This window comes from Manacus candei, unplaced genomic scaffold, assembly GCF_025592945.1.
Source record: "Manacus candei isolate 608988 ecotype Guabito, Panama unplaced genomic scaffold, ASM2559294v1 h1tg000059l, whole genome shotgun sequence".
Lineage (NCBI taxonomy): Eukaryota > Metazoa > Chordata > Aves > Passeriformes > Pipridae > Manacus > Manacus candei.
In genome coordinates this window covers 2329577-2356145 of record NW_026138107.1, presented here as the reverse complement: position 1 = coordinate 2356145, position 26569 = coordinate 2329577, and the positions used below count along the sequence as shown (strand labels likewise).

The window sequence follows — 26569 nt, the reverse complement described above, 5'->3', positions numbered from 1 at the left end:
TCTACTGTCATACCTTTAAGGGTGAACAGATTTCCCATGTGCAGCAATCCCAGACTTTCTTGTGTCACTTTGCATGAAAGAATGAATAATTCAGATGGTTCAAAAGAGGAAATTTAGGTTGTTTATTTCAACATATTGCCCAAAGGCGTATTAATAGTGGGGTGGACAGAACGACACTAAACCAAAACCAAAATGAAATGGCATATCTCAAGAGCCCACGTCTCCTTCTGTTTCTGGAGACCCTGTAGTTTGCATGCACAGATGCAAACAGAAATGCTTAGACAATGCAAGCACAAAAGTCGGATTTAATCACAGTCTTTGACTACCAAAGGGGATTTATCAGAATGAGAGATGCAGGCTCTTCTCAGAGAGGAATCATCAGATGTAGCAAAGGAAATACCCACTGGATATAAGGAAATCTTTTTCATTTGTAGCATGGTTATATGTGGAAACATTTATGCAGATCTTCTTCCTCAGATATTTTAAGGCCCAGGTGAACAAGACCCTGAGATAGTGGATCTGACTTTAAGGCACAACTTGCTCTGAGGAGGTTAGACAGATAACCTTCAGAGTTTCCATTCCAGTCTGAACTATTCTATAAATTTGCAGCACTATACAATGCCTACCTGGGAGTAAACCACCTGAAATTTGTCCAAGGTACAAAATGGTATTTGGGATTCAACTATTTAGAGCTCCAATTCAGGCGTTTAGCTTTAAAAGCAAACTTCTCAGGAGAATTAAATGTTTCAGAGGAAAAAAATCCCAAAATTTTATTTTAGGAAGATTTTTCCCTCCCACAAACATTGTCCAATGCTAATTAAATTCTGTATTTGAACTTCAGTCACTGCTCAGTGATGAACCTGCTGCCATAATAGCCTGACAGTTATTTGGATTTATGACTGTAGAGGAATCTAAAGCTGAGGAGAGAATAAATCAAGCTAAGTAAAAGAAAGAAAGAAAGAAAAAAACAACATTGTGCTTTGACTACAAATTTAAACCACCAGAAGAAAGAGCTAAGATTTTTTGCTAAGATCAGCAATTGAAGAAATTGAATTGAAGAATTGAAGAAATAGAGTAGTTCCATAATTATGCCTATATCTCCTCTATTTTTCATCAGAAAACAGTGTTTTGGCACTGATGAAAAACTCCTTCCTGATAAGTAAGGGAGAGAAAAGGTTTGGGGCATTTTTTATTTTTTTTTTACATAAAGCCAAATTGAGAATCCCATGAATTGTCTGTTATTGGATAATGTGTCTGTTACTGGATAGGGTTCAGAGACCTTACATCCAGCACTCAGTGAAATTGGTGCACCCACACAATGCAGCTCAGAGGTGCTAAGGATGTGTCAGATGTACATAAAAAGAATATATCTGTGGGGCAGGTCTGCTGCAAGCCCTCTCTGCAGAGTTGGTTAGTAGTGATTCAGGTTATGGAGCAGACTTGGCCAAGGGTATTCCCAGCATCTCTCTTTTATGCACCTTTGTACTATCTGACCATACCCCTCAGTTTCAAGGTAGTCACTAATCTGCAAAACATGATGGCATGAGGACATTTAATCCTGTTGTTCACTGGCAAAACAAGTTCAGATGACTCTGTCCCTTGGAGACCTGGTACAGAGCACTGCAGAGAGCAACACTGGTAATGAATGGATAGAGTGATGGTGTAATTACATCTGACATATGTTGTTATAAATCAAACCTGACAGAAGTCCCAGAATTATTTTGCAAAGCTCTGTGCAGACTGGAATGCCCAAGTCTTTCAAGCAAAACATAAAACTGAAGTCCTGACCCTTCTTGTCTTTAATGAGACTACAACCATATTTTAAATAACTGAACTGTGATGTCTGCGAGGGCAAAGAATTTCCTGATCAAGGGCAGTAAGATGTACATTAAAAAGAGTGGGTGGATTGAGGTTTTCTCTCTCTTATGGATGAATATAAAGTTTTAATCACTAGGTATATAATATTGACACCTGGACTTATTTCTATGCTCTCAGTAACAAGAGAAGAGGATGATGATCAGATCTTTAAAATAAGCAAACAAACAAACATATATATACGAAAGTGGGAAAATACTTTTCTCTCAAAAAGATAGAAATGATGTTGCTGGTTCTTGGTGAAAGCTGTTCATATTCCATGCTGAATGCAGGAAGAAAAAAGTCATAGACAAAAAGAGTGTCTGGAAGTCATATCATAGAATGATAGAATCACAGAATTAATTGGGTCGGAAAAGCCCTCTAAGATCTTTGAGTCCAACCATTCCCACAGCACTGCCAAGGCCCCCACTAACCCATGTCCCCAGATGCCACATCTACGTGGCTTTTAAATCCCTCCAGGGATGGGACTCCACCGCTGCCTTGGGCGGCCTGTTCCAGGGCTGGATAACCCTTTCCCTGAAGAAATTTTCCCTGATATTCAACCTAAACCTCCCCTGGCACAGCTTGAGGCCGTTTCCTCTCATCCAGTCCTTTTTTTCCTGGCAACAGAGCCCGACCTCCCCCGGTTCCCCTCTCCTGTTAGGCAGTTGTAGAGCCAGAAGGTCCCCCCTGAGCCTCCTTTTCCCCAGGATGAGCCCCCCCAGCTCCCTCAGACGCTCCTGCTGCTCCAGACCCTTCCCCAGCTCTGTTCCCTTCCCTGCACACGCTCCAGCCCCTCAATGTCTCTCTTGTCTGAGGGGCCCAGAACTGCCCCCAGCACCAGAGCACCATTGCAGGCTCCTGGCAACTCTCTCTGCTCCCTCTGAGGTTCCCCCAGTTTGGCAAACCCCCCTGTGCACGGCACTAATGTGCTGAACTTCCAGTTGTGTTGGCACTGGAGCTGCTCCCCTGGGCAACTGGTCACAACCTCCTTCCTGCCCTGATTCCCCCACAGTTTTGGTTGGAAATCGAGCTATACAGTGTGTCCTGCTCTGAGGGCAGTGTTGGGTGACCTGCAGAGGTCCCTTCCATGAAATTACTGCAAGATTCCATGATTTCCTTGTAAATCGTTGTATAATAGTCAGAAACATCCATCATACTTGGCTGTAATCCAGTTCATGCTTCTTTTTTTGCCCTAGCAAAGATTGAACTAAAGAATTATACAATTTTGCAATTAAAATAAGAAGCTTTAATTAAATTGTGTTCTCTTGTTCCTCCTGAGACTACACAATCTTTGAGTTCCCACTGACAATATTTCACACTGACACACCAGAGGGGTTTATTCCTAGAATTTTTTTGTTATTCTAGTTCTAAATGTTCCATGAGAAGAAAGGAGTGGCTTCAAAGTGAGATTCTTTGTGTTTCCTGGAGTTTTAATCTACTAAGATTTTCAAACACTTAGTAGCTATAAGAATTGAAAACAGGAAAGTCTAATGGCAAAATTTATAAAATCAATCCAACATTGAACTGCAAAATACTAGTACTGTATAAATTACAATAATTTCATCAGGATGTATATGCCCCCTTTAGCCATTTACCTATATTCCCATGATGACCACAACAGCTACAGCATCTTCTTGTTCTTAATAACATTTTGTTTGACAAAACAAGGCAGTGGTTTACAAGCTTTGTCTCTCTCCGGTTAAGTCATGAAGATCCATCCTGTCACTTTCCTCTAACAAACCAGTTCATCTTACAGAGCTGGCAAGAGCTGAATAGTTTTCACCAGGCTTGCCTGTGTAACTGCCTTACAAAGTACTCAGAATTGGGTATCAGTCAAAACAAGCATATGCAAAAATTTACCATTTTAGCAGATGGAGTCGGAACAGCTCGCTTGCATGCAGTAAAAGCCATAATATTTCCACAGCTGGCAGGTTTCCTGTGGTCAAAAGGATTGGAGCTTTTGTTTTCTGAGACAGAAGACCTAAATCAAGGTTTAATTCAGAAAACATTTTATGTTTCAAATATCAAGGTGCTTTACAGATTTTGCACCCTCAAAAGACATAACTAAAAGGTTTAAGCTCTTTGGAGAGGGAAATTATATCCCTCATCTTCTGTCCTACATCCTGAAGCAAAAGCAGTGATATGGTATAAGCTCAGTTTTGGCTTCTGTGCCTTTTTTTTCATAATCAGGCTTTTCTTGATTGCTGCTCTACAGCCAGAGATCTCACCTCTTGCCTCTCCTGACCAATATAATTGTGTCAACAGAAGTCTGCAGTACAGAGGAGATCAACTTCTGAATTTTATTGTGCTGCTTCTGTGAAGTCCAATGTAACAGGAGAGTGTGTTATGAAACCAGGCAATAATATAACACTGTTATGAGTCACTTAATATACACTGGTTTTGTCAAGAGCAAAAACCCTTTATCGGAAACAATATCAGTTGAAAAGTTAACTATTACTGATAGCAGGTCCTTAGACTAGAGCTGTCTTGTTTGTGAGGGGGCCAAAATCCTATTACAACACTGTGTAAGTTGAAACATTATTTGTTCACATATTTCTTAACATCAGAACATTTTAAACCAAAAGAAATTTTGTCAGAGCTGAAAACTGTTGTGGAGTTGCACTAATTCCAACGAATAATTCAAGGGAAGGAATAATGCTTTTCCTATTCTGCATGGCTTAGGGGTAGGTACTGACATGAAGTTTATAACTTTGACTTTTGAGCTCCTGCCCTGACACTGAGGTGGATAAAGGATGACCAAATCCTGTTCAGAATTAGAAAGAATAAAGTCCTGAAATTTTACCCCACATCTGTGTTTTAGCCTCTCCTTAAGCTACAAGATTCAGCTTCACTTCAGAATGTGGATGTTACCACCTCCATGCTAAAGAAGTCAAATGTCATATTTTCTTCCCAATGGGAACTTCTTTTGAAGCAGACACAAACTGAAATTGAGAAAGTTGCCTTGAAATGGATCTGTCACTATCCAGCCCCCTCTATTTTAGTATGACTTCTCTTTAAGCACAGGGGTAGACTGGAAATCTGGATTCTCCTCCCAACAGTTGCCACAATGATGGGGTTTTTTGGAAAAAAAAAAAGGTCAAAATATGTTTCCACATTTCTATGACGGATAGAGCTTGTTGTTGTTCAGAGGGCATTTTGTCACTTCCAGCTGTATGCTTTATTATTCAAAGGCAGTATTTCAAAGGAAAATTGCTTTCCCTTGTCCTACCTCCCTGTTTTCTACAGGCTGCTGTTGTACTGCTGCTATGCTCTGTAAAATCTCTGCTAATACTGCTCTCTGGCTAAATAGAAAAGATTTATCCCCTTGATTGCAGTTGAAACTGCAGTTGTAAGATTACTTGACTAAGGTCTAACCATATTCAGGCAAATAAATGATCAGGTTTTACGGAAGCTATCCATGTATACACTCACAGTCTCGATACGGTAGTTAATTCTTCTTAAATATAGTAATCAAAGTAAAACCCACATAGATGTGCTTGCTTTATACAGTCATGAAGTGTTTAGGCTGATGCACCACTTTACACCACCTCTGCAAGTAGGCAGTTTTGGCCCTTTATATGGACAGCAACTTGTGAAAAGTTTGGAAGTATCCATCCCTCCTTTCTAACAGTCCAGCTGACACAATTACTGGGACTCACACGTGGAGATTCAAAGGTCCAAATGGACTCAAACCATTTTTACTATCTTTTTCACTTTATTTTTTTTAATTAACTCAAACTTCTTTACTATCCCAGACACCTAAATTATGGGAGGGGGCTATATATGTCTCAGCTATATAGGGAAGATGGTGCCTTCCATCCCAAGTTTCGTGGATGTAAATGGAACAGGTATCAAGCTCTTCTGCATCATGTCTGCTTTACCTCAGAAGTCATTACACTTCTTTCTTTCTCCCACTGTTTTTCATCTGATTGGGGAACACTAAAAACAAAACCACAAAATCCAAGTGATTTAAAATTTGTTCTTAGCAAAAGGAGGCTGAAATAAAAAAAAATAAAAAAATAAAAGAAAAAAAATAAAAATAAAAATAAATAAAAAAAAATAAATAAAAAAAAAAAGGCAGAGCTAAGTCCTTGCCGAGGGCAGACCCTGCTGAACCTGGACCACCTGCCTCCATTCTAAATTCACTCTGGCCATTCCTGCTTTCCCACCACCTCTCACTAATAGCGTTAGATATCTGACACCTTCTTAAATTTCCACAGATCTCCTGTTACTTTTCATTAAAGAAAGAACTCATTGATACAGGCAGAATTTTTCCCCTCTGGCTAGATAACGCAGGACACAATGGTGAACCTCCACAGAGCACAGCACTGGCCTTGACAGGGAGCTGGTTCCTTGTACAATATTTTAATGGACAAATATGCAAGGAAAATAAAAACAAAACTAAAAAAATGGACAGTTACCCTGTGAAATGAAAGCTCTATGATTTAAAAAGCAGCAGTGTGTTTGAGGGAAGGAAGGAAGGCTGGGGGATGGGATGGCAGATTTCACTTGCCAGGCCAGGGGTAACGAGAAATTATCCTGATCCAATAGACCATGTGAAAGGATATTACTGGGGTATGAAAAAATTCTTTTGGGGGGACAGAATGTATTTTTCCTGCCCTTTCTCTAAAGCCCTGTTATTTTTCTGTTCTTTGCTTGCATCTGTTAAATGCTGGAATGTCTGCAGGGACGTTTTTAAAAGCTGCACAATGTCAATTAAATTTGCCGAGCAGTATATCTTTTTGGAGTACGTGTGACCTTTTCTGTTTGTCATTTCCTGGGCATCACACCAAGTGATCCTCTTAGGATGCTGGCTTTGTGAAGCAGGCCCACAGCAGCAGGACTGCAGGAACTGCAGGTTTCTGGGACCGCTGCCAACCTCCGGATAATTGCCATCAGCAGGAAAGAGCTAGAAAAGCTTGGCTGAGTCCATCTTTTACAGATAGATTGACCCCTTTCTGCCACTGCAGAATCACAGTCAGAGAGAAACACATATCCAAAAAGAGAGAGAAGGGAGGGAAGGAGGGGGGAGAGAGGAATGATTACAGCAGGAAGGCTACATCTGATCTGAACAGGGGAGATTTGGAGGTTACGCTTGCTGCTTCGCCATTGCCAATATTTATAACATCTTCTGTTTTAAGACAGACAAATCTGAGAATGAAGCTTAAATGCTGAGCTCTGTTACAATAAAACTGGTGCTTCTGTGTGAGCAGTCAGAGCTCTGAGGGAGGGGTGGGAAGGGTGGGAATTTAGTACCTTCGTACGGTACATCTGCTGGGGAATAACAATTTGAACATATATGCAGCAATCAAGAGTGAAACAATGAATGCATGCTGAAAGCCATTGCAGGTGCTTGCTGAGGGGATGGGGGACAGCAAGAGGAAAGATAAAGGAGGCTGCATGCCCACAGTTCAGTAGCTAAGCTGAGGTGCTTTGTAAAGCATCAAGAATCACAATTGCTCTTTATGAAAGCCAGGAGTGGAAAGCAGTGCCCTTAATATCCCTGTGTCCAGCAAGTGGCTGAGTGGGGTAAGTGGTGGTGACATGGCCAGGGAGTGATTTCAGCAGATGAGGTTTCAGATGCATCACCTCCTCCACGTGCTTGCTCACCTCAGATACCTGCAGGGTGCAGTCAGTGATGCTGGCAAATACCTGCAGTGACTGCAGCACAGGAGCCCACAAGCTCAGTGTGGGAATTTCTAAGCAACTGCTGGGATCTCCACCCTGAGCCCAAGCTGCCTGCCCTGGTATATCACAGTTGAGCTGGAACAGGAGATGGTCAAAGTCTGACTGAAATATCAAACCTGTCCCAGGCAATCCCAAACCATAAGATGCAGAGCAGTTCTCTCCCCACATGGGAAATGAAAAGAGATAAGTGTGTTATAGGGGTAAACAGCTGTCCTTCGCTGCAGTTGTGTGACCTGCTAGGTATGGGAACTGCAGTCCTGCTACTTCTCTTCTCTCCTGGAGGAAAATCCTTCCGTCACTCACTGAACTGCATTTATCATGCAGAAAAGAGCAATTTTGAGCCACAAAAATGTACAAAAATATGTGTGAGCTCTGAAAATCAAGATCTTTATGGAAAATAAAGCTTCTGGGACAGAATCTTTCTTCTATGTTTAGGTCAGTGCAGCCTTGTATTAATATTAAGATGCTTGATGCTATGAAGGATGTAACACCCAAATTCATTCACTAGCAATGCTTCTTCTTCTCTTTCCTCACCCATGATCTATCTCTCAGTTGCCAACATAAATAATACTCGTGTTACAGTAATGTCCTGTGGCTCCAAACTGGGGGATCTTCACTGCATAAGGTGCTGAGCAAACATGTATGGAGGCACAATTCTGTCATATGTTATCCAGGTCATATAATCCGTATCTATATTCCTCCCTGTAGAGAACACACTCAGCTAGGCAAATGCTTGGCCTGCTTCTGTATGTGACACTGAATGTCAGTGAGTGACACCTCACAGATGACACTTTATTGGTAGAGCAGGTGCTGGTGGCAAGAACTATATTTATACAGCAGAGGTCTAAAAATGGCTCTGTGCTTAACAGGTCTCAATCACTTCCAGATCAGACCTGAGTCTTTCATGAGACCTTTCTCCCCTTCCTTCACTGCTCACGAACTCTCAAAACAGCATGAGAAAGCCAAGGGGTGCTTCCCTGGATCACCAGCAGAAATTACAGGATACAGAATCCATATCCTCTACAGGAAAGGATGTGTGCCTTTCAGAGGAGTTTCCAGATCCCTGCATCACAGGGCAATCTTTTTTTACAGGATAGAAGGCAAACCCTGTAGCATCAGCATTACAGTAGCTTCTAGTTGTCACAGCCTCAGAATTCCAGTAGTCAAGAGCATATGAACACACCACCATGAACTAAGCAACACTGTGCATTTTTGGCATGTCACCCCTCTGTGATAACACTGCCTACACAGACCCAGTCCAGAGGAAAATGTGAGATAACCTCTGTTGGACTGGCAGGAGTAAGCACGTGTGCAGTGCTCTCTGGAGGATAACTGAACTACCCTGCAGTCACTTCTCTGTTTGCCCTTGTCCTGCCACATTTTCTCTCACAAGCACCCTAATTTGTCAAAGAAGTTTGCGCTCCAGGTAACAGGGATGTTTCTGGGAACCAGAGGGTAATTTGGGTCTCTTCAAATGATGTCCAGCCACTAGTGCACCGTCTGCAATGTTTGGGATTTTTTGACTGACCTTAAAACTGCACTTCTGTATGAAGGTCTTTCCAGCTGTTAGAATCCAACACCCTGTGCAGAGGTTACATATGGATTTACACAGAGAACATCCTAGACAAAGCAGAGAAGCAGATGAGGCGTTTTAGTCTGTGCCAAAGATGCAAGTTTGATTTTTTTCCTGGAGGTAGGCTTCATATGATCCACCTGTGGATATGTGCTGGGTGCAAGAAAAGGTGACGAGATGCTGGTCTACTGGCCAGGAAAACTGCTGCTTTTTGCTCAAGTTAAATTGAAAAATATTACCAGACCTCAGCTTGTAATATGCTGTTTAATTACACTTTCCACATGCTGCTTAGAGTAATCCTACTCTGAGTGTGGTCCATGGTAAATATGAGGAACCAAACTTTAAACTTACATCAGGAAACCCATTTGTTCATTCCTCAGAAACTAAACAAGGGGGTTTTTTAAATTTTTTTAAGAAACTATATTGTGGCTGCAGGACCTGTCAGCATCAACAAAGTTGTTCACTACTGTGGGCAACACATAAAAAGGAAAACACCTCTATATTTCATTTTGTTTCCATTTTCCACCTCCACTTACAGCTGAAGTATGTGAATGATTTGAGTAGTCTCACTGAAATCAGGAGGACAACTTATGGGCTTAGAGAGAGGCACGCGGTGGAGGGCTTTACCAAATCACCCTCAAACACCAGATGCTGGAAGACACAGTGTTGGTAGCTGCTGGCAGCTGACCCGAAGAAGTTAAGCTTAGCAGTGAATGGAGCCCCCAGGCTCTGCAGCTCAGCTTCCTTTCCTCTCCTTAGCACAAAATATTTTAAAAGAAACTGAGACCAGCAGGTTTTCCCAAGCCAACAAAAACAAAAGCACTTGCAGCACAGCGAGGTGCAGCATGCCTGCCTGAGTCCAGCCTGCTATGCCAGGGAATGAGAGGCATGGATGGCTGATGAACAGCAGTTGAGAGGTGGGCACAGAGGCCACATCACCGTGGTTGAGGTTCAAATCCAGAGCAATGGGACATCCACGAGAACTATTGCAGTTGTCGGCAGTGGAGAAATGTAATTTGTGGTTTGCGAATGCAACCTAACTCCTTAAAATAAAATAAAATAAAAAAAGCAAATACCTCAGCTGTCTTAGCTACCTGGTCAGTGAACGGCTGCCTGTGAGCCAGCCATGTAATATTGATGTAAACCCCACAGGTCAGACAAGTTCCACTGGATGGGTTTGATCAAGGACTAGTGGATCTTTAGGAATGTGAGTCAACTGGAAACAGATGTTTTCATTCTGTGGTGCTGTGGAAGCAATAGTCCCTCCTCTCTGTCCTTTTACCATCTCTTCTAATCTTCAGATATATTTCTAATATACTTTTTTCATCTCATTTTATCTGTGTGTGTTAAAGTATTCCTGCTGTGCACTCCTCAACTGGAGGGAAAAGAAATAGAGGAAATGCCAACAGGTCGGTCCACAAATAGCTAAGCCACTTACAAACCTGCCATCAACAAACTCTTCTCAGAAAACTTCCTTTCTCAGTGGAAATCCCAACCTCACCCACTAAAGTCCTTCCCAAAAGCAATGCAGTTGACACAGTGTTAAGAAATTTAGGTTGTTCCAGAAAAAGAAAGAAGGGAAAAAAGCCCTGAGCCTCTCAGAAGAAGTGACCTTCTTGGAGCTCTGTTACTGTTAAGAAAGGGGGAATCAAGAAAGGTGGACTCAGTTTGGACGCTATAGTGACACTCCACTGCAGCAGGCAAGTCTGTCAGAGAGTCCACACCTGAGACAAGAAAATTCACCTGGGGTTATTTTCTTTTTTACATTATTTAGGAGAAAAAGACACCCATTCCCTCTCCACCCTTGCAGATCCCTCTCTGCAGAACCATCCAGACAAGCACCACCAACCAACCCTGTACCCTTCCTGCTCTGGTCCTCCTCCTGGACTGGGTGTCAAACTCTCTCCCAGGATGGTTTCTGCTGGCACACCCAATCTGCCTGAAATAATTACCCCCAATCATTCTGCTTTAGTGCCCTTTTTGCATCAGATTTCCCACTGTCACTGGTACAGACCCACCAGTACTATCAATCTGCTCACATCTGCTCACCCTCTGGCATTCAGGATGACAAGTCATTCCACCTTTCTTCATCCAAATTCCTCCTTACTGCTCACGCCGTCATTGTTTGTTTCACCAAAATAAGGTAATTAAGGATCAGTTGGATCAGGTATATTTTCCTGTGATAAGTTATGGTGGTGCAAGAGTTGTTCCTGGGCAGGAAAGAAAAGAGAAAAAAAAAAAAAGACTTCTAATTTGTATTTTTCTTATTTGTACTTTGAAGGGAAATCTAGGAAGTAGGAGAGGGTGTGCTCAGAGCTAAGGAGCTCAAACCATATTCATCTTCACCACAGGTGAGGTCTGAAGTGTGCAGAGGGGTATGAAACATCCCACAAGAAGGAGGAAAAGCCTAGGCAGAATATCAGGCTTCGGATGCAAACAATGGAAAATGCTTGTCCTAGGGTCTGGCAGGGATAATAAAGAGTTTGTCACCACTCTGATGGCCACTAACATTGACTGGGTCGAGTAAAGCCACGTTTGGGACAAATTGTTAAAGACCTCTTTTATTAGGAAGAAGTGTTTCTGTAAAGAAGAGTAAGATGTGCCTTATTCCCACAACTATCTCCACCCTTCTCCTCATGTTGCCACTTGTGTCTGACAACCCTGTACACACCAAAAAGTTACCCACAGCTCTGACTGGAGTCAGTAAGTCACTGGCTCCCTGGAAAGTGGTGAGAAGAGACCTGTGGGTGCTCAAGAAACCTTTGGAGATTTTACATCAAGCTTCAAGGTCAAAAGAAAAACAGAAATAAAGCAAGTCATTTGTGATTTTGCAGCATAAGGGTCACATATGAAATCTCCTCTTCTCTCCTCTCTTTTGGGGTCCCTTTTTTATCTCTTTTCAATAAGAAAATTAAGAATATGTTACCATGTCATTCCTTCATCTCATCAGAACTTGGCTGATGGAGAAATAAACTCATTTACAAAACAGTGAAATGTTTCTTTCTCACTCATCCTGGACTAAGTATGAAGTTCTAACCTCGCTTTCAGCTGTCCAGGTACCTCTTTTTCTCATGCAATAAATGAACAAAAAAATCCCTACCTGTTACCTCTCTCCCTTTAAAATTTCTCTTCAAGTTAAGAGAGGCAAATAATGAGCTACTGCGAGAGTGGGAAATAAATTATAGCCAAAATGGCAAAAGCAAAATATTTCTCCTCTAAATATGTTGTTTTTCACTTTGTATGTCTTGGCAGTTTAACCCTCTGAAAACACCCACCTGAATTCTCTGCTCTCAACAGAGCAGCCCAAGGATAAACTCTCCAGTAAATCCTATGTGACTGAAGATATAGGAGCCTGACTGTGAGTAAAAACACTTTAAATATGATTGCTATACCTGTTAGTAACCAAAGAGCCCTTTTGGAGCAAATAATTTCCTTGGAAACATCTGAATCCAATCATCCAAGCCTGGGAGCCCCCGTTTAGGTAATACCACTGCTCTCCTCTCCGCATTGTCTGTCCCCTGCCTCAAAAGAAAAGAGTTTACCCCGTCCATCCATCATTTAAATGGTAATGAGCTAAATGAATTCCACCTCACTTCTGAGCTTCAGAGTAAGCTTGGGTTTATTTATTCATTTAAAGGCATGGGAACCGGTTTGACATTGCTGAGCATGTCCCAGATTTATGCAAAATAAAACTGTACTAATCTGGTGCGTTTATTAGCTTTTCTGTCGGATGCCTCCTTGAGTATTCAGAGATGTGAGTTTGCCCTGCAGTTCTGTTCTGACTGGAACAGCATCTCCTGAAATGTAAATGTTATCTTAAGGTCATATGCTGATGAAAACCCCTGTTTTGCCAAAGTCTAATTTCTTGGTCATTTGACAAAGCAGCTGCTGTGCAGTTATAGGGCACGAAGAAAGCTATGAAAGATGGATAAGTTACATGTTTGATTTGGCACATATTCTCCTGCTTCTAAAGATAAAAATTACGGGGGATGATTATTTTTCCTCATTTAGCTCGGTAAATAAAAGACCTCTCATGAATATATACACAGGAATGATACTTCTAAGTGAAATTGTTCATCTACACCTTGTGCAGTTCTCTGAGTACTTCTGTGAATGCATTTTAAAGGGTCAACACAAATATCCCAGTGTGTGATAGCATTTATTTGCAGCATCGTGGATTGGTATCGAGAAAAATTCCTGATTTGGAGGAGAATACAGAGATTAGACACTTGTAAATGTTATGTGACAATAAGCTCTGCAGCTGATGTACATTAAGGAAAATAAAAATTACAAGGTTTAGGTAACTAACAGCTGGTGTCAGCTGGTATGGTACCACATCAGTGCCTCCAAGGTCTGTGAAGATTATTTTTTACCATCTGGAGGCTATCTAGCATTGGTCAATGTCAGAAGTACAATACTGAAGGCTTCTGCTGCTGCTTTGACAAACCAGGACAAATGCTCACTTGTGCAAGTGGGGAACATGCGGTGTGGAGAAAGACAATAATATGACATGTTTTAGGAGGTGGTGCTGTCATAGCTGGTCATTCCAGGCTTTTTTAGTGTGTGAGAAAGCTCTGACAGGGAAATCACACTGCAGGGATGTGAGTTTTGGGTTACACAGAGCTCCACGTCCAGGAAGAACTGGAGCATTTGAGCTGTTGCAGGGTTTGGTCTCCATGTTTGAACTCTGAGGAGTCAGTTCTGGCAGCAGAGATGCGCCTGAGAGCTCAGTGTCTGGTGATGGATGGGGAGGGAAGTGTTGCCTGCACGGTGTTTGACCTTCATCTTGCAAGGATAAATGTCAAATATCCTCAGAAAAATATCAGCAGTGTTTTCTCTCACCAAAAATTCCTCTAATTCAGGAATAATTGGTAGTTTGCAACAAAGAATTAAAAAACCCCTGGAGTTTTCTTTTCCTCCCTTCCTCCTCTTCTGTTTTCTTTTCCTCCCTTTTTAGTTATGAAGTTCAGAGAGGTTCCAAGTGACAAAGACAATTTAGCATTTCAGATAAGATTTTACTTATGCAGCACATCCAGCATTCATTTGCACATTAACCCTGTCATACCCAAGGAGGTAGGAGAGTTGCCCCAGTGAGAAATAAGCATAAGTAATAACGAAGAACTCATTTTCAGATAAGAAAGTAACTCAGAAAGAATAAGATTCATTCAATATTCAAAGAAAGATATGTTTTTCTAAAAATTTGTCTAGTAGGCTGGCAGGGCATCTTCCCTTCCTGTTTACTGACAACTTTGACAGGTTACATCTCAAAATTTAGTTTCCAGATGAAGATCTGGGATCAAAAAAGCTTTTCAGATATAATTTAAAGAGAGGGTCAAGCATCTTGTGTTTAGTGATTGCATCATTCATTTCAGGTATGTGTGGTCTTCCCAGTCAGCTGCAGACAAGGAAGGATTTCCCTGATTTGGGACAAATGAGGCTTTTTCTGCAAGGAATTGGGTGGGACTTCATCTTTTCTCAAGGAAGTTTGCCCTATTTGCTTGTGACTGCCACTAGTCTACCAAGAGACCACAGGAATAGCAACTCACCTTGCTGTGTGCCTCAGTTTCCTAGCAGAATATTGTTCACCTTCCTTATAGAGGACTCTTTTTCATTCACAAATGAAAATTATTTATTAATAATCAAGAACAAATACAGGCTGGGTGGAGAATGGATTGAGAGCAGCCCTGGGGTGGGATGTTGATGGAGAAGCTCACCATCACCTGGCAAAGTGCAGTGACAGCCCAGAAACCCCCCGTGCCCTGGGCTAACCTCACAGCGTGGGCAGCAGGGGAGAGGGAGATTCTACCCCTCTGCCCACTCAGGTGAGACCCCCCTGCAGAGCTGCCTCCAGCCCTGGGAAACAACAGCAGAAGGACATGGAGCTGTTGGAACAAGCCCAGAAGTCCAGAGGAGGCCACAAAGCTGATCAGAGTGATGGAGCACCTCTCCCCCACAGCAAGGGGTTGATTTAAGGTCCCTTCCAGCCCAAATCATTGTAGGATTCTGTGACTAACATCTTGCAGCTTCAGCTGTCAGCCCAACCAGTTGACCTGCTGCAGTCTCCATGGGATTGGGATGGCACTGCCTGCAGTTCTTTATCTCAGTACAGACCTCCACCATGATGAGAACATGCTGCACTTTGTGTGTCTCTTACGAAATTTGATTCACGTGCTGAGGTTTCCTGCTCTTACAATTTGCTTCTTTGAATTAGCCAAGATACCTCTCTGTGACACATAATTCTTGTGAAACTCCTAAAAATAAGTAACTAACTAAATAAATAAGCAGGCTGGAATTCATTACTGAAATCAAGTAACAGCCCCGCAGAAAATTCAGCAATAAAACGTGTTGTAAACCAACAACATTTGCAGTAAACCATGAGCTGAGAGAAGGTTTGATAAAATAGATTCTTCCACTCATGAAATACCACAGCTTGACTGACAAAAATACAGGAAGCCACAGACTGAGCTAAAATGGAATTACCAGTGCTGCAAGGTAATTGCACAGCACCTTGTCCTTGCTTAATGTAATTCCTCTTTGGACAGAGCACATTCCTTCTCCAGAGCTCCAAGTATGGAAAGGAGAGATCACCAAAGGAACCCGGTAAGGAAGTAAGGCTTATGTACATCTGCCCTATGTATACAGGCTTTATGTCACCCTCATGGTCCCAAAACATCCACTTAACCTCCAGCTGACATTTAGGTGTAAAAAGTGAATGATATGGCACTCCTCATCATAGCTTTTGGACATCATTCCTCTGCCCCTCTAGCATTTACACTCTGGATCTGTTTCCATTGCTGTATAGGGCTCTGCTCTTCGTCATTCCCAGGATGTGTGGATTTTAAGGCCAGAGGATCATCTTGCCTAGATCACCTATGTCACAGGTTACTAAGTTTCACCCAACTGCTCCCAAGATTGATTCCAGTATTTGGTGTCCAGTGAAAATTCTCTTCCAGAGACACATCCAACTTTGATTTCCAGGAAGGGTGAAACAGAGAACATGATGCTTTCCTTAGCAGTTTGTTCTGGCTTGTGATCTTCCTCACTCTAAATCACACTGGTCCCCTTCTGATGAAAAAGCTCTTTTCCAAAAGTGTTCTTCTCTTCATACAAATATTTCCCCAGTAGTCAAATTACCTCTCCATCTTCTCCTTGTCCAAGTAGGCAGCGTGAGTTTGAAAGGCCTCTTTTTCCCATTCTCAGGAATTTTCTGCTTTTCTTGTCTGGAGCTTTTCTGACATTTCTTAGGGTTTTAATCCTTTTTTTTCTTAATAGAAAACAAACTAGGATGCATAACCATTTCACTCACCCTGATTTTTTTGCACACATAAATACCTATAGATTTAGATGCATCTTGGCTCTGCAGGCCAGTAGCCATCGGAGCATTTATTCTGTAGTAGTGTGGACTGTGCTCTCAAGTAGGTTTGGTTGACTAAAGCCAATAAAGGAAAAACAGGTGGAGAGAAGTCAGAAGTGGGATGTGTCAGAAACATGTAATTAATCAGGGTCTTGCACAGGCACACAGACTGCAAGAGCCAATGAGGTTGGTAGACTTGCCTTGTCTAGATCTAAGTTAACGTTCAGCTCTTAGTGGAGACCTGCTGCCCTGAACTCGTGGTCAGACAGAGGTTCCTGCCTGCTCCAAGATCTTTGATGAAAGTTTGGTCTCTGGATTACAGGTAAAACTTAGTTCCAAACAGGCTAGGCTCCTTTAGTATTACCTGCAGCAGACACTTTAATTCTTTGTGTGCGTTATAATTTGTATCTTTAAGCAATATCATTCATACTCACTCATTCAAGAATTCATCGTGCCATATTTATATCATGTTCCTTGTTCACTGACTGTATTGTTTAGTCAAGATTTTAATTAAAATACTTTCACATGTATTGCTGTGAATGCAGTTTATCTGGCTTGAGCTCCCTCATTCTTATTTCCCGGACTTTTGTCCAGGGCACAACAGGCTTTACACAACACAGCACCACTGTTGGTAGTTGGGGGGCTGAAAGGCACCCCTCCAACCAAGGTCAGCCACCTCTGCTGGGATCTCCCTTCTGACATCACGGCATCATCTCTCTCCATTCAGAGATCCCTATGTGCCCTGGAAAAATTACAAATGCTGAGAGTCTCAGCGTGAGGTAGAGCTCAGGCCGAGTTGCTCACCCATCATAACCTGGCCTGTATAAGCATCCCTCACATTCCTTGCCTGCCCGAAGGTTGTCTCTTTCCTACATATGAAGTCTCATAACTGTGTGATAGGAACAAAATATGCATTCTTTGTTCTCGCATGGACTGCATTGCTGTTGGCTGCGTTAAAACGTGTTTTGCCCAAATAATCAGAGCTTCACCAGTGATCTGGCTTACATGGACCCTGCAGTTATTTATACTTCTACCAGTCTTCATCAGCTGCAAATTCCAGCAGCAGTGACTTTATATGTAATCCTGGATTACTGGTGAAAACATCCAATAGCCCCAAGCATAGGTCTGATTCTATGGAGATACTGCTCAGAATGCCCCTAGTTGATGATGATTTATCTGAATTTTTGGACCTGTTATTTATCCTTTTGTCAGTTGGTATCATCCTGTGGGGCTTTCCCCCCCACCCATCACCTTCCATTGCCTCTTCCTTTGAAAACTAAAACTGTGATGTTCAGCAATGTTCTTTTCTACATCAGCTTGCTGGCAGCTCTGTTAGGAGTAGTGGGTGAAAGCATGGGAAAGCATGTGACTATGCTGTGCCACAATGTAAATTGAAAGGTAGAGGCCATTTCCTATATTCTGACATAAATACAACCCATGACAATAAAATATAAATACACATAAAGACAAGCTAGTTCATAAAAACTCGTCAGTTCTTTTTACAGGTTTTGGATATATATTGGAGATAGGTTTGAGGTTTATGTTTGGTTTAATTTTCAGCACTGTTCTTAAACAAATGGATTGATTCCGTCTATGTGTTTTGCTTTAGTAGTGTGGTGTTAAACACATCCAAAATTTTTTAGTCAAGTAAAGATTTAACTTTGTCCAAAAAAAACCCCAAGCCACAGAACTGTAGAAACAGCCAAGCATTGTAGCCATTCCCCAAATAGGGTGTTAGGATTTGGCTATAAACCTAATCTGTTTAATATGGTTTGGGTTTATGCAGTAGGTCATGGTGGTTAATGTTTAGTGAGCTGAAACAAGAATGGAAGAAAATTATAATGGAAAAGCTTGGTTTGAAGAAAACAGCTCTTGATAGATGACTATGAGGGGGACGATTGGACTCGTGGTGTGTATCACATATTTTGGCTAAGCCGGGCTTTGAAAGCCTTTCAGCTGAGATAAGCATGATCATCCGAGCAGGGCTTTTTAGCTCAAAACACTCCTAATGCTGGACTATTGGCAGAAGGTGGTGACAGCTGCAGAGGACAGAGGGGAAGAAAGCAGCAATGTTATGCCTTTGATACGGGGAGCAGCAGCACAGGAGAGACAACAGGACCTAAATCAGTCTGGTGTGACTTGGGGGGGCATGGTCCAACCCTGAGCATGAGTCCCCAGCACTGCCATCCCTCCCTCTCCTCTCCTGTTTGTGCAAGAACAGGCTCTCCTCTGTTGCTTTCCAGCAGTTCATACAATCACATAGTATCCCGAGCTGGAAGAGACCCTCGAGTTTTTTACCCTGTTCACCACCAGGGTCATGTCTCCACCATGCCAGTACATCAGCTTTGGGACCCAAAGCCCAACAGCCAGGGGAATATGGTGACAAATGCAGATCCATTAACCCCAGGGCACTAACAAGGCAAGATAGTGAGGATGGTTTTGGAGCTAGTTTGGTTTCTCTCTGTACTGACCTCCAAAGAGCCCATATATAGACAGATTCTAGAAAATAATGCACCAGGTTTCACTTGCTCACAAACCTCTAAGAGCATTTGGCCTTTTCAGTCCTCCTCCAGGCAACCTGTGAAAGCTTTCTGTCAATTCTCTCTCCAGAAATAACCATGTTTTAGGGATAACCCCGCGAGCTTGATCATGTGGGAGAATCCAAACCATCCACCCTGCGTAAAATGCAGAGGAGAAGAAGATGTGGCCCATATGGTGACAAACATGCCTACACACTAATCGACATCAAACCCTCTGTTTCTGCGTACCTGTGGTAGTTTGGGCTAGGCCTTCCTTGGTGACCAGTTTGTAACCAAGGAAGTGCCCAGGTTTACCCAGCATTCCCTACGATTTTTACATAAGCCAGACTATAAGAAGAAAGGAGGAGAGGCCTTCGCTCTCTTTCCTTCCAGTGGCTTGGAGGTGCAGGTTCCCTGCTGTTGAGTCTATTGTGTTGGGGAGCGAGGCCTGGTTAGGCCTTGCCGACCCTGGGAGACAGAGGCTGCCGGTGATCGTTCCAGAGCGACTCTCGGTTGTCCCGAGGAGAGTAGTGAGATATTTCTTTGCTAACTCTTTTAGTGGATAGATATTAGGCTGCTAATTGGGATATATATATATATTATTTTGGTTTTGTTCCTTCCCCCTTCCTGTTCCCTTGTGAAATTGTATATATATTTCAATTGTATATATACCTGTAACATAAGTGTAAATATATTTACATATATTTATATATATCACTTTAGCTGTCTCTCTCTCATTTCGGGTTTTCTTAGTTGTTTTTCTCCCTCTTCTCAGTGAGGTTTTGGAGGGGGGGGGACTTCTTGTGGTAAGGTTTGGAGACTTGGCAGGGAGCCAGCTTCAAACCACATCAGTACCTTTGAACAACCTGATGTTCCTGTGGAATAGCCAGGGATTTGGCTCCCAAGTACTGCCTTTTGCTCTACCTCTGGCTTCATGGGGTTCTTCAGAAGGTCCTCCATCTTCACCAGGTGGCTCAGGGGTTGGGTGTGAGCTGGGATGAACAATAGCCAGTTCTCAGTTTAACTGGTGAGTTGGGACAGGTTGAAAAAAAGGTCTTGTGAACTCAATGCATAAAACTTGGGAAGAACAATCCCATTTTAAGTTACTTTAAGATCAAACTGGTTGTAATGTTCTCATATTCTAATGCCACCTCCCAACCACGGAAGGGCTTTTCCTCAGACTGTTTTCTGCTGGACAGGGGACCTCAGGGGAAACACGTGAGAAAGTGGAAGAATCACTTCCTCTGTCTCCATCCTCTGCCCTGGCACTTACGCTCTAAATTCCTTCCAAGCACAACAGAACTGGTTTAAAAAGGTTTCTGAAAGAAATAAAATAGTAAAATCATTATTTTTTAAGATCAGTGCCTGCTCATCACAGCCCATTCAAAGGTGCTTTTCGTCTGACACCTGGAACACCTAACAGGGAGTTGAGTGATTTTGAATAATATTCTTAGTTAATGATCTAACAAATACCTGATGTGTTAGACCTGAGATAACACCTCAGGACCTGACTTTTTTGAGGCACAGATTCACATTTAGTCCCACAAGGACTCTTATTTTTTTTAATAAGCCTTGTCATGCCCTTGATATGGCACAAGTATGAACAGGTTTCCCTTCTCTGGTTTGTTGTGAAGCCACCTTTATTTCACAAATCAGCTGCAGAGCTGTTATTAAAAAGCAACACCCTAACCAACGGTGAAGACACAGCTCCCACATCTTTCAGGTCCCCTTTCTACCTTCCCTTCCTTATCTACTCTGACAGCATTTAACTGTGTCAAAAGCCCAAGTCTTAGCGACACAATTTCCTTTCCCCTTGAATCTTGCAGTGCAAGAAGAGCTTTGCTTTTATAGAGACATGTGGTTTAGTCCTCAAGTCATTGAGGAATATCAGCAGTGTCTCAAATGCAGCATTCCACCTCCCAGCCAGCAACAACGCGTTGGAGAGGCCGTTAGCCCATCATTCCTTGATGTTCTGGACTCATGGTCTCAAGGGAACCCATTAGCATTTACAGTTTGAGGCAGTTCTCTCCTCCCCTGTTAATAATTACCCAGGGAAGGGATAATTAAAATAGGTTCTGAGGCTATGAAGAACCTCTGTCCGCCTTCGCTACTTACAGAGCCAAATGAGAACTTTAATGTAGATTTGGAGACAACTCCTGAAGGGTTTTGCACCTTTGTCATGTTCTTGTTGTCATTAAGCACGATCTAATCCTCCATTTCATTTCATTAACCTGAACAGAGACAAATTTTGAAATGTGACTGCAACACAGCACCAGTAAAATTTCCCTAGACACCTGATAAAGTTCTGTCATTATAAAACAGATAATGTCATGGGGATAGACAAGAATGCAGGAATTAGTAACTGGTTAGCACAGATTTCCTACAGCATTCCATCCAAATTACTGAATCTCTGTGTCTTGATTTTATCATATAAAATGAAAAATTTTCTTTCATCCAGTCATCAGTTAAAGAGATTTTGAGTAGGGATGTGTTCTCTGCCAAGCACATTTGTCCTGTGCTGCCAACAACCAACAACAGCACCAGAAAAACCGGGTCTGTGACTGAGCCCTTTTGGCTAGGCAAGGCAGGAAAGTGCACAGGTTAATGTGCTGTGTGAGATGTATTTTAGCAAGACTTTGAGATGGCTTTGAGAGCCATCACTTTGAGTGCTGCTCATCACTACCTGGTGTGAGTGTGCCTGCAGCGATCTCTGCTGATGGCCTCTTGACAGTCCAGCAAAATGATATAGTAGTCAGTGTTAGTGGCACGGGAGCCTCGCTGCAAAAATGGTATGGGAAGTCTCGTGGCATTTTAGGAAGAGCTGGTTTAAATTCAGGCTCCAACACCTTCACAGTGTATCCTTTTTTAAACCTGAACTGAGGTGGCTTGCACTGGGTTTGTACTACCTGTTGCACTCCCAGGGGTCTACAATGGGAGCAAGGAGACACATGCAAAGCTCTACACAGAGCCTGGCCCCTGAACTAGAAATCTTTGGCCTGTATCTATTAGAAGATTCCAAAGATTTGAAATCCTTGGTCTGCCTCCCTTAAAAGCTGTCATTCAATTTGATGGGGGGGAGGGAAGAGCAGATGAAAAAATCGAAAATAAATATGCCTCCCATTTTTCAAAATTTGATCTGTTTTAACTAAAGCCTACATTATTCATGTGCTATATATTTTATTGCTGTTAGTTTCAAAGCTGTTTGAAATCACAGATCAGTTTCTCAACCACGATGTCTTTATTATGCGTACATAAATCATGCATGGAAGGGCCCTGACAGTTGACGACGTAAACTCTCAGGAAGCAAAGCCCCTAAGCCATGTAAAAAATGTATGTCACAGAAAAAGATGTCATCTTTATTTCCTTTTTATGGACATTTTTGTCTTGTCATTATCAAGGAAGACTTTTTTTTTTTCCCCTGTATTTCTGTTTAAACGTAGTTAGAGCAGAGGTAATTTGCAATGGTATTTCAAAGACACAAATGGAGTACACTTCCCCACATCTGCCTGCATCTTCAAGGATGAGCGTGCTGTAATTATTCAGTTCCAGTTTCATTAACAGCTCTGCTGTGCCCAATATGGTTCATAAGTATTCTGGTGAAATGCAGGACAAAGTTCATTGAATTGTCAGGAGCATTTGGGTGATATAGGGCTCATGCAAATTATATTAGAGTTGGGTTGTTTTGAAACCATAGTTTCATTGCGAGATTTGATCAGATTATTGTGGGGGTTTTTTTGAGCAGAAAAAAAAGTAAAAGCCCTTATTGTGCTGCAGCTGATAATCAGGAAAAAAAATAGGATAAGAAGCGGAAATACTCAGCTAAGAATATAAAATTAAAAAAAAATAACCCCCCTTGAATTTGCAGTTGAAATTTTCAGTTTCTCAAAGCTGTGTTTTTCTTTTCACTTGCTTAATTCTTTTTTATAGGGCGTGCAGTTCAGTGAATGTACCTCTTTAATAAAAAAAACATTTTTTTGATGGAAAGTTTTGGGATAGTCATAAGTAGCAAATGGTAGCAGGTAAAACTTGAAGGGAATCTTTTGTTCAGAAAGCAAATAATAACCCTCCAAATAGGAAATTGGAGAAACTAACTATGAAGCACTGGACAATGAATGCCTGTCTGTATATTGGGTTAAGGACCAAATTTAAAAAAAAAAAAAAAATAAATAGAAAGAGACAGACCAAAAATTAATTTGTTTTTTCCTGCAATGAACATTCACACACTGAGCTTTCAAAAGCAGGGCACTGTAGACAGACTGGTGATTCCACATTTCAACACCTGAAGAGCAATGAGCATCTAAGAGCTACCCACCCCTATTCCTATGTTTATTGGAGTTTGGGTGTTGTCCTGTGTGTTGTCACTGCCTGCTGAGAAGGTACCTCCTAATAGAGTGTGGAAAAAAATTACACTTTTTTTCCCAAGCAGCTCATCAGCTTTGAGTTGAGTACATCCCCCTCTGTTCACAACCATCTTCCACATCCACCTTATTGCTGTGTGATGCCTCCCTTTATTGAGCAACTAAGACTAGTTTACTCTGTCTGCAGGATAAGACAGGCATGTACATACTCATCTAGAGGGAAATAAAGCTCATCCTTCGGGTTGGGTGTTAGGAAAGCTCTCTTCACCCAGGGGATGCTCAGGTACTAGAACAGGCTCCCCAGTGAAGTGGACACGGCCCAAGTCTGCCAGAATTCCAGGAATGTTTGGACAACACTCTCAGGTAGATGGAGGGACTGCTGCGGTTATTTTGTGCAGGGCCAGGAGTTGGGTTCGATGATCCTTGTGGGTCCTTTCCAACTCAGGATACTCTATGATTCCTCCTTTGTTCCCTCTCAGCTGTTTCTGACATTGCTGATATCTCGTTCGTGGTTCCTCCTCATTGCTCCAGGGCTCAGTGGTCACAATGGTCGATTCATCAGAGCAAACATGAGCCCAGATAAATAGCTCTTGTTAGGTCACAATTCACAGAATCACAGAGTCATTAAAGGTCACAGACCTCTAAGATCATGGAGTCCAAATGTTAACCCAGCACCACCATGTTCACCACTAATTCATCTCATTCCTCTGCTTCTGATGGAGTCCCTGTTTCTCTGCAAAACCTTAGCACTGGAGACTTTTGCTCAAAGAAATCCCACCCATTGTGTCTCGGCTCATTGGGGAATCCTCTTTTGGGGATGAAACTAAAGAGAACCAGGAGCAGCGAGTGAACGCCGTGCTGTCTGTCTCCTGAGAGAAACACACAGAGAAAGGAGGAGCAGATATACAATTCTGTCTGTGGGGGGAAATTCAGAACCAGTTGAGATGCTTGTTACTGCTTTTATCCTCTTATCTATGCAAATTAGGGGGGTTCAGAATTAAACAGAAGTGCATTAAAAGGAAACCTGAAAGCAGGATATGTTTCATACGCTAGTCCTGCTCTCTTCCTTTGGAAAGGCACCTATGGATAGATTTTCATTAATAATTTCACCCTATCTCTTCGCTGATGTAAATTTACAAGCAAGAAGAAGGAAAAATGCCAAATGAAATGTTGCAGGCAGACTGGTGATATAATTAGCATATGATGCATAAGACAGAAGAATCCCAAGAAGCAAAGCTAGAAGTACATGTACCTATTTGTGACAGCCTTTGGGGGAAGATTCAATTCATTGAGGATCAGCTGTGTTTGCATTTTGCTTTTTCTTTCTCTCACGAAGTGAATCTCTCCTAGGAATGTCCTTTTTCCTTAAGCTTTTGAACTGATGAAGTACCTGCAAGAAAGAGGGGGAAAAAAAGGCAACTTTAAAATAGATAAGCTGCTTATCTCTTTAGCTGACTTGAATTTGCTGCTGTGTGGAGGAGGATGCTATCAAAACCAGAAGTTTAGAAGTTAATAATGCTGGAAAAGTTTCTAGATGTGCATCACCAGTACATAACTTGTGCTGCATGTTATTCTATATATTGCTCCTAAATCACTGCTGGAGATAAGATTAATCCAGGTACATTGAATTTTCTCTTTCAAAAGTTATTTGTGGTGTTTAGCAGAGAAAACGGGACTTGTGTGATCATACTTGGTGCCTGTCCAGCTACTTGACATTCTCTTTCAATAACCTGTAAACCCGCAGATCAACTTTGGCAGAAGGGCAGAGGTCTCAAAGATATTAAATTCCAGTGTTTTTCATGAAATCAGAAGCTTTTCTGTTCAGTTCTAGCCACACTCTGGCCTTTATCCATGAAATTACTGGTCACTAATCAGCACATGAATTTCTAAGAGCCATAAGTGCTGCTTCATCCTAATTGGGACTCAGAGGAAGGATTAGAGAGTGCTCAGAAGTATAGGAATTGGGAATGTAAATAGGGATTGCATTCCCTCAGCAGCACCTGGGGGACACATGGAACTCAGAGAGCTGAGGTCATTCCGATGGGGTGGAAGGAAAACAGGACACAAATCCAGAAGAAACTACACTTTTTAAACAACTTAGTTCATTCAGAAACCCCTTTTTTTCAGAGACATTTGATTCAAGACCTGTGAATATTAAAGAAAAAATTCCCAATGGCTTCTTGGATCTGCTCAGGGCTGGGGAAAGATTTATGAAAACAGCAGCCATTCATTAAAAAAGAATTTTGAGAGATGCTTAGTGCTGACATTGTGATTTGGTTTATTGTACAAATAAATAGTTATTTGAACAAGAAAGTCATCTTTGGACTTCAAGAGGAAACAAAATACTATATTTAGAGAAAAAAGATAGATATCAGCTTACTGTCACAGACAAATTTAAATAGCAAATGTTGCATTTTAATCATCTTTACTTTAAACAGGGTCTTTGATTTGGTGACTTTCTGTGTTTTCCTATGGTTTTAAAAAATCAAATCTGTTTTAGGAGACAAAATAGTACTTACTGTGATTTGAATAGTGATACGATCCAACACTAACCTGTTGCTTTCCAAGATTGACTATACTGTTTGTATGAACAGTAACACAATATCTGCCTAAATCTTTCACTCCTGCTTGGTCATTCTTAGTGGTTTTCTCTTAAAACTCCAATTTTTTTCTACCCTTGACAGCAGATCCAGCTCCTCTCGTACACTGCTGGAAGTGAATTGAACCAACCTTGCTCTGTCTGACTATGAATCTTGAATTCTTTCCTACACCACTTTACAGACTAGTGGTTACAGCAGTTTCCTGAGAGGCCAAAAACAGGGGTTTGACACCCTCATGGAGGGAAAAGAGTGGGTATGGATATCCCCTTTGTGCACGAGTTCTGTTGTTTGAATGAAGGGTCTCCCTTCTGGTGTGGTAAAAAATGGCAAAAGTCAAAAACCCTAGCTTTGGAGGTAATTTGAGAAAACCTATTGGCTCATGCATCTCATGGGAGAAAACCAAAGTCATTGCTGATTTCTGGAAATTTATTGGGAGTGAGAAAAAAAAATCAGGCATCTGGAAGAATTAACCATAAAAACCTGTGGTGCCCTTGAAATGTAACTCCTGCAGGACTACATAACAGCTGAATCAGCATCACGATTCTGGATTTGGGCATCTGAAAATCATACTTGCTGCACCTCTCCTTTTTCCAGGCTCTGACCTCTCTGCTCTGTGACAG

General features: G+C 41.9%; 1 protein-coding gene and 1 long non-coding RNA gene across 2 annotated transcripts in view; one reads left to right on the top strand and one right to left on the bottom strand.

Annotated features, from left to right (window-relative positions):
* Positions 1-26569, top strand: part of LOC127478287 (urea transporter 2-like) — a 301778-nt gene that overhangs the window by 163434 nt on the left and 111775 nt on the right. The window lies entirely within an intron of this gene.
* LOC127478306 (uncharacterized) lies at positions 22844-24606 on the bottom strand. The gene is made up of 3 exons (XR_007907166.1): positions 23840-24606; positions 23304-23374; positions 22844-22943 (listed from the first exon to the last, which is right to left on the bottom strand). It is a non-coding gene; the product is annotated as an uncharacterized LOC127478306 (long non-coding RNA).